Source organism: Chiloscyllium punctatum, chromosome 27 (assembly GCF_047496795.1).
Source record: "Chiloscyllium punctatum isolate Juve2018m chromosome 27, sChiPun1.3, whole genome shotgun sequence".
Lineage (NCBI taxonomy): Eukaryota > Metazoa > Chordata > Chondrichthyes > Orectolobiformes > Hemiscylliidae > Chiloscyllium > Chiloscyllium punctatum.
Window position 1 is genome coordinate 15,743,867 of NC_092765.1, and position 7,159 is coordinate 15,751,025.

Sequence of the window (7,159 nt, forward strand, 5' to 3'; positions counted from 1 at the left end):
TTGGATATAGTTGGTCGTGACGTTGAGAGGAGAAGTTGGAGAGAAATAGAGCAGGATAAAGATAGAGTGGACAGCTCGAGAGACAAAGAGCAGAATAAAGATAGAGAGAAATATATACAATTGGAGAATGGGAGAGAGATAAATAGTAGAAGACAGAGGGATGGACAGCAAAAGTACTAGGGAGAGAGAATAAGAGGAAGAGATAGTGAAAAACCGGGTGGGAGGGTAAGAAAAAGATCTATTAGAAAGGATGTACTACCACAGTATTTAGAAATACATAATATGATCATTGAAGTTAGCAAATTATGCTGGACAAATGTATTAGAATTCTTTGAGGAAGTAACAAGCAGGATAAATGAAGGAAAAGCAGTGAATGTAATGGATTTTGATTTTCAGGTGCTTTTTAAGGTACCATATGTTGGCTTACTTAAGAAGAAACCATTGTGTTGGAGGTAGTATAATAACATGAGCTCTAACATTTTCCCAAAAAGAGATGTTAAGCTTAATGACCTTAAGTTATCTTATTTTGTCTCCTCCCCTTTAAAATAAAGATGTTACGTTGGCAGTATTCCAATTCTCTGGGACCTTTCCAGAATTCCAGGATCCTTGGAAGATTGCAACCAGTACATGCACTATGTTTGTAGCTACTTATTTTAATATCCTACAATGCAATCCATCAGATCCAGGGGACTTATTGGTTTTTGGCCCCATTACTTTCCCTAATCCTTTTTCTCAAATGATAGTTATAGTATTTATTTCCTCTCCTCCATTTGCCCCTTATTTAGTATTTTGGAATAGTATTAGCATTTATGCAGACTGATGCAATGTATTTATCACTCCTCTGCATTTCCATGGTTCCTTATTATTTGCCTTGCATCATTTTCTACAGCATTTATGTTTCTCTTTGGCATGTCTCTTCTTTTGTATAGATTTAAAGTTTTTGCTGTTCTTTTTGATATTATGTGCAAGTTTACCTTCAAAGTTTATCTTCATTATTTTGTTCATTATCTTTTGTCAGTTTTAAAACTTTCCCAATCCTCCGGCTTTCTACTAATCATTACCACATTGTATGTTGTTTCTTTCAACTGGATGCTGATTAACCATGGTCAACTTATCCCTTCTTGAATTCTCCTTTCTCACTGAATATATTTTTCTTGTGAATAATAAACTATTTTCTTAAATGTATGTCATTGTTCCTCATTCCTCTGACCTGCTTCTGTAGCCATAGTACTGAACTTACAATGACTGGTACAGTTCAGTTTTTGGTCAATGGTAACCCCCCAGGAGATTGATGCTGGAGGATTCAATGATGGCAATACCATTGTATGCCAAAAGGGTGATATTGAAGATGGTCATTGCCTGATACCTATGTGGCACGAATATTATTTACCAGGTGCCGGCCTGAGCCAACTTATTATCTGGATCTTGCTGCATTTGGCTGTGGACTCGTTCAGTATCTGAGAAGTCATGAAAGGTGCTGAATATTTTGCAACTGGTAGCATGTACCTCCATTTCTTACCTTAGGATGGAGGGCAAATCATTGAAGTAACTACAGATCATTGGGCCAAGAACATTACCCAAAGAAAATCCTGCAAAGATGTCCTGAAGCTGCGATGACTGATCTCCAACACCAAAATCATCTTCCTTTGTGCCAGGTATGACACTTAACTAATGGAGAGTTTTACCTCTGATTTCTATTTACTCCAATTTTGCTAGAACTCTTTGATGCTGGACTTGGTCAAATGTAGCTTTCATGTCACTCTTACCTCACCTCTGGAATTCAGCTCTTTTGATCCATGTTTGAACGAAGGCTGTAATGAGGTCAGGAGCTGAGTGGCCCTGACAGAACCCAGACTGAACATCACTGAGCAAGTGTAGATCAATAGCCTATATGGATGAACCTACCATCACTTGACTGATGATCGAGAGTGTACAATTGTGGTGGTATTTGGCTGGATTGAATTTCTCCTGCTTTTTATGTATAGGATATATCTGAACAATTTTCCACATGGTCCGGTAGATTCAGTGCAGTAGCTTACTAGAACAGCTTGGCTAGTAACACAGAAAATTCTGGGGCATGAGTCTTTGGTACCACTGGGATGTTGTCATAGGTGGATAGCTTTGTGGTACCCAGCACTTCCAACTGTTTCTTGACATCATTCTGATTGAATCAAATTAGCTGAAGTCTGGCATCTGTAATGGTGGGGACATCACAGTTTTTCTGACCAAATTATCCCTCTCAAACTGAATGTGATGCTATGTACAATGTAAAACTGGAAGACAGTGGTAGCATCATTAGAGTCAGCATTGACTTATAATAGGAAATTGTCATGCTTGACAATTCTACTGAAATTCTTCCAGGGCGTCACTAATAGAATTGATGAGCTCTGCTACACCCTCCCTACACCTCTTTTTCACCTCTCTTTCTCATTTTCCTCCTTTAAGATGCACCTTAAAATATTTTTGATCGTGCTTTTGATAATCTGATCTGATATTTCCTAATGTGACTATTTCATTTTAATGTTCCTGAACTGGGATGTTTTATTTTATTCAACTTGCTATTTAAATGTAAGTTTAATTTATTCCTTCTTAATTACTTTTTTTTAGTAGAAAGTTCCATGTTCTTTTCACGCTTTTTGTTGGATTAGCTTCTGATTATGTTATACTTGTGGCCTAATTAATCAGAAAATGTTGGAAATATTACATGGATTAGCCAGGAGCTGTGTGGGAGAAGCAGAGACTAGCTTTCAGGTCATAGCCTTTGTTCAGAATTGGAAAAAAAATTTGCATGCTTATCAATTAAGCAAGAACAAAAAGATAGGGAAAGGTGTTAAGTAGGGAAGAAAGCACAAAAGCAGTGAGGTGAAAGCCCTGTGTGAGAGAGAGAGATTAAATGACAAAAGAAATGATGATACAATGCACAATAAGGTGAAAATGACAAGTAATGAAGTAAAATAATAGTATTTGATTTGTGTAGCACTTTTCACAGCTATTTTTCAAGCTTGTACTTCCAAATAAACATGTTGGACTATAACATGGACTTTTGACATTTTTAACTTCAAACAGAAATATGACCAGGTAATCTGTCTTGAATACTATAACAGATCAGAATCTTAAAGTGTTTATAGACATTTTCACTTTTAATTCCAACTTAAAAAAAACAGTACGGCACTGCTAAAAGGATATAAAACAAGCAGGAGGCTGGAAGAATTCAATGTTCAGTCCTTAGGGCTGTAGGCCACACAGGCGGAAGATGAGGTGTTCTTTCTACAATTTGTGGTCTGATTCATTCTGGCAATGAATGAGGCCAAAGATGGTCAAGTTGGAGGGAGAATGGGGATGAGAACTGAAATGGGCGGATAGGGTTAGGATTAGTCTTCTGCCTGGCAGCCTACAGCCCATTGGGTTCTTCCTACCCAACCCCGGACTCCCTTTCCAGTGCCTCCTCCTCCCTTCCATTCTTCTGACCAACCCTTCCTTCCAGCTATCAACCAGATTAATTCCTCCCATCGACCAACCAGGCCACACCCTCTACCTGTGTTCAACCATCACCACCTTACCACTCCGTGCCGCTCCCTACACAAACCCACTCCCCCTTTATCTGCAGCTCCCCTTATGCCTACTCCCAGTTCTGAAAAAGGGTTACACCCAAAACATTGGCTTCTTCAACTCCTGATGCTGCCTGCCTTGCAGTGTTCTCCCAGCCTCCTGCTTGTCTGCTGTGTTATACAGTCATCGAGTCATAGAGATGTACAGCACGGAAACAGACCCTTCGGTCCAACTCGTCCATGCTGACCAGATGTCCCAACCAAATCTAGTCCCACCTGCTAGCAACTGGCCCATATCCCTCCAAACCCTTCCTATTCATATACCCATCCAAATGCCTTTTAAATGTTGCAATTGTACCAGCCTCCACCACTTCCTTTGGCAGCTTATCCCATACACGTACCAACCTCTGAGTGAAAAAGTTGCCTCTTAGGTCTCTTTTATATCTTTCCCCTCTCACCCTAAACCTACGCCCTCTAGTTCTGGAGTCCCCGACCTCAGGGAAAAGACTGAAATAAGTGTTGCTGGAAAAGCGCAGCAGGTCAGGCAACATCCAAGAACTAGGAGAATTGACTTTTAGGGCATAAGTCCTTCTTCAGGAATGAGGAAGGTGTGCCAAGCAGGCTAAGATAAAAGGTAGGGAGGAGGGGCATTGGGAATGTGATAGGTGGAAGGAGGTTAAGATGAGGATGATAGGCCGGAGAGGGGGTGGGGGCAGAGAGGTCGGGAAGAAGATTGCAGGTCAAGAAGGCGGTGCTGAGTCCGAGGGTTGGGACTGTGATAAGGTGGGGGCAGGGGAAATGAGGAAGCTGGAGAAATCTGCATTCATCCCTTGTGGTTGGAGGGTTCCTAGGCGGAAGATGAGTTGTTCTTCCTCCAGGCGTTGTATTGCCATGGTCTGGCAATGGAGGAGGCCCAGGACCTGCATGTCCTTGGCGGAGTGGAAGGGGGAGTTAAAGTGTTCAGTCACAGGGCGGTTGGGTTGGTTGGTGCGGGTGTCCCAAAGGTGTTCTCTGAAACATTCCGCAAGTAGGCGGCCTGTCTCCCCAATGTAGAGGAGGCCACATCGGGTGCAGTGGATGCAGTAAATGATGTGTGTGGAGGTGCAGGTGAATTTTTGATGGATATTGAAGGATCCCTTGGGGCCTTGGAGGGAAGTGAGGGGGGAGGTGTGGGCGCAAGTTTTGCATTTCTTGCGGGTGCAGGGGAAGGTGCCGGGAGTGGAGGTTGGGTTGGTGGGGGGTGTGGACCTGATGAGGGAGTCGCGGAGGGAGTGGTCTTTCCGGAATGCTGATAGGGGAGGGGAGGGAAATATATCCTTGGTGGTGGGGTCTGTTTGGAGGTGGTGGAAATGACGAAGGATGATACGATGTATCTGGAGGTTGTGGGGTGATAGGTGAGGACCAGTAGGGTTCTGTCCTGCTGGCGATTGGAGGGGCGGGGTTCAAGGGCGGAGGAGCGGGAAGTGGAGGAGATGCGGTGGAGAGCATCATCAACCACATCTGAGGGAAAATTGCGGTCTTTGAAGAAGGAAGCCATCTGGGTTGTTCGGTATTGGAATTGGTCCTCCTGGGAGCAGATGTGGTGGAGGCGAAGGAATTGGGAATATGGGATGCCATTTTTACAGGGGGCAGGGTGGGAGGAGGTGTAATCTAGGTAGCTGTGGCAGTCGGTCGGTTTATTGTAAATGTCCGTGTTGAGTCAGTCGCCCGACATAGAAATGGAGAGGTCTAGGAAGGGGAGGGAGGAGTCTGAGACGGTCCAGGTAAATTTGAGTTCGGGGTGGTAGGTGTTAGTAAAGTGGATGAACTGTTCAACCTCCTCGTGGGAGCACGAGGTAGCGCCGATACAGTCATCGATGTAGCGGAGGAAAAGGTGGGGGGTGGTGCCAGTGTAGCTGTGGAAGATGGACTGTTCCACATATCCGATGAAGAGGCAGGCAGAGCTGGGGCCCATGCGGGTGCCCATGGCTTCTCCTTTGGTTTGGTGGAAGTGGGAGAATTGGAAAGAGAAGTTGTTCAGAATGAGGACCAGTTCAGTCAGTCGAAGGAGGGTGTCAGTGGAAGGGTACTGGTTGGTTCGGCGGGAAAGGAAGAAGCGGAGGGTTTTGAGTCCTTTGTGATGGGGGATGGAGGTGTACAGGGACTGGATGTCCATGGTGAAGATAAGGCGTTGGGGGCCGGGAAAGCAAAAATCATGGAGGAGGTGGAGGGCGTGGGTGGTGTCCCGAATGTAGGTGGGGAGTTCTTGGACTAAGGGGGAAAGGAGCGTGTTGAGGTACGCAGAGATGAGTTCGGTGGGGCAGGAGCAGGCTGAGACAATGGGTCAGCAGGGGTAGTTCAGGTTTGTGGATTTTGGGCAGGAGGTAGAAACAGGCGGTGCGGGGTTGTGGGACTATGAGGTTGGAGGTGGTGGATGGGAGATCCTCTGAGGTGATGAGGTTATGGATGGTCTGGGAGATGATGGTTTGGTGGTGGGAGGTGGGGTCATGGTCAAGGGGGCAGTAGGAGGAGGTGTCCACGAGCTGGCATTTAGACTTAGCAATGTAAAGATCAGTGTGCCAAACTATCACCGCGCCTCCCTTGTCTGCCGATTTGATAGTGAGGTTGGAGTTGGAGTGGAGGGCTGCGTGTTGTGAGGGTGAGGGGTTGGAGTGGGTAAGAGGGGTGGACAGGTTGAGGCGGTTCATGTTGCGGCGGCAGTTGGCTATGAAGAGATCGAGGGTGGGTAAGAGGCCAGCACGGGGTGTTCAGGTGGATGGGGTGTGTTGGAGGCGGGAGAAGGGGTCGTCAGAGGGTGGGCGAGAATCCTGGTTGAAGAAGTAGGTGCGGAGGCGAAGGCAGCGGAAGAATTGTTCAATGTCTCGCCGCGTGTTGAACTTGTTAATCCGGGAGTATAGGGGGATGAAGGTTACTCAGCACCGCCTTCTTGACCTGCAATCTTCTTCCTGACATCTCCGCCCCCATCCCCTGTCCAGCCTATCACCCTCATCTTAACCTCCTTCCACCTATTGCATTCCCAACGTCCCTCCCCCAAGTCCCTCCTCCCTACCTTTTATCTTAGCCTGCTTGGCACACCTTCCTCATTCCTGAAGATGGGCTTATGCCCAAAACATCGATTCTCCTGCTCCTTGGATGCTGCCTGACCTGCTGCGCTTTTCCAGCAACACATTTTTCAGCTCTAATCTCCAGCATCTGCAGTTCTCACATTCTCCTCAGGGAAAAGACTGCCTACTTATCCTATCCATGTCCCTCATAATTTTGTAGACTTTTATAAGGTCACCTCTCAGCCTCCGACACTCTAGGGAAAACAGCCCCAGCCTCTTCAACCTCTCCCTACAGCTCAAATCCTCCAACCCTGGCAACATCCGTGTAAATCTTTTCTGAGCCCTTTAAAGTTTCACATCTTTCCAATAGGAAGGAGACTAGAATTGCATGCAATATTCTAACAGTGGCCTAACCAATGTCCTGTACAGCTGCAACATGACCTCCCTGTACTCAATACTCTGATCAATAAAAGAAAGCATACCAAATGCCTTCTTCACTATCCTATCTACCTGCAATTCCACTTTCAAGGAGCTATGAACCTGCACTCCAAGGTCTCTTTGTTCAGC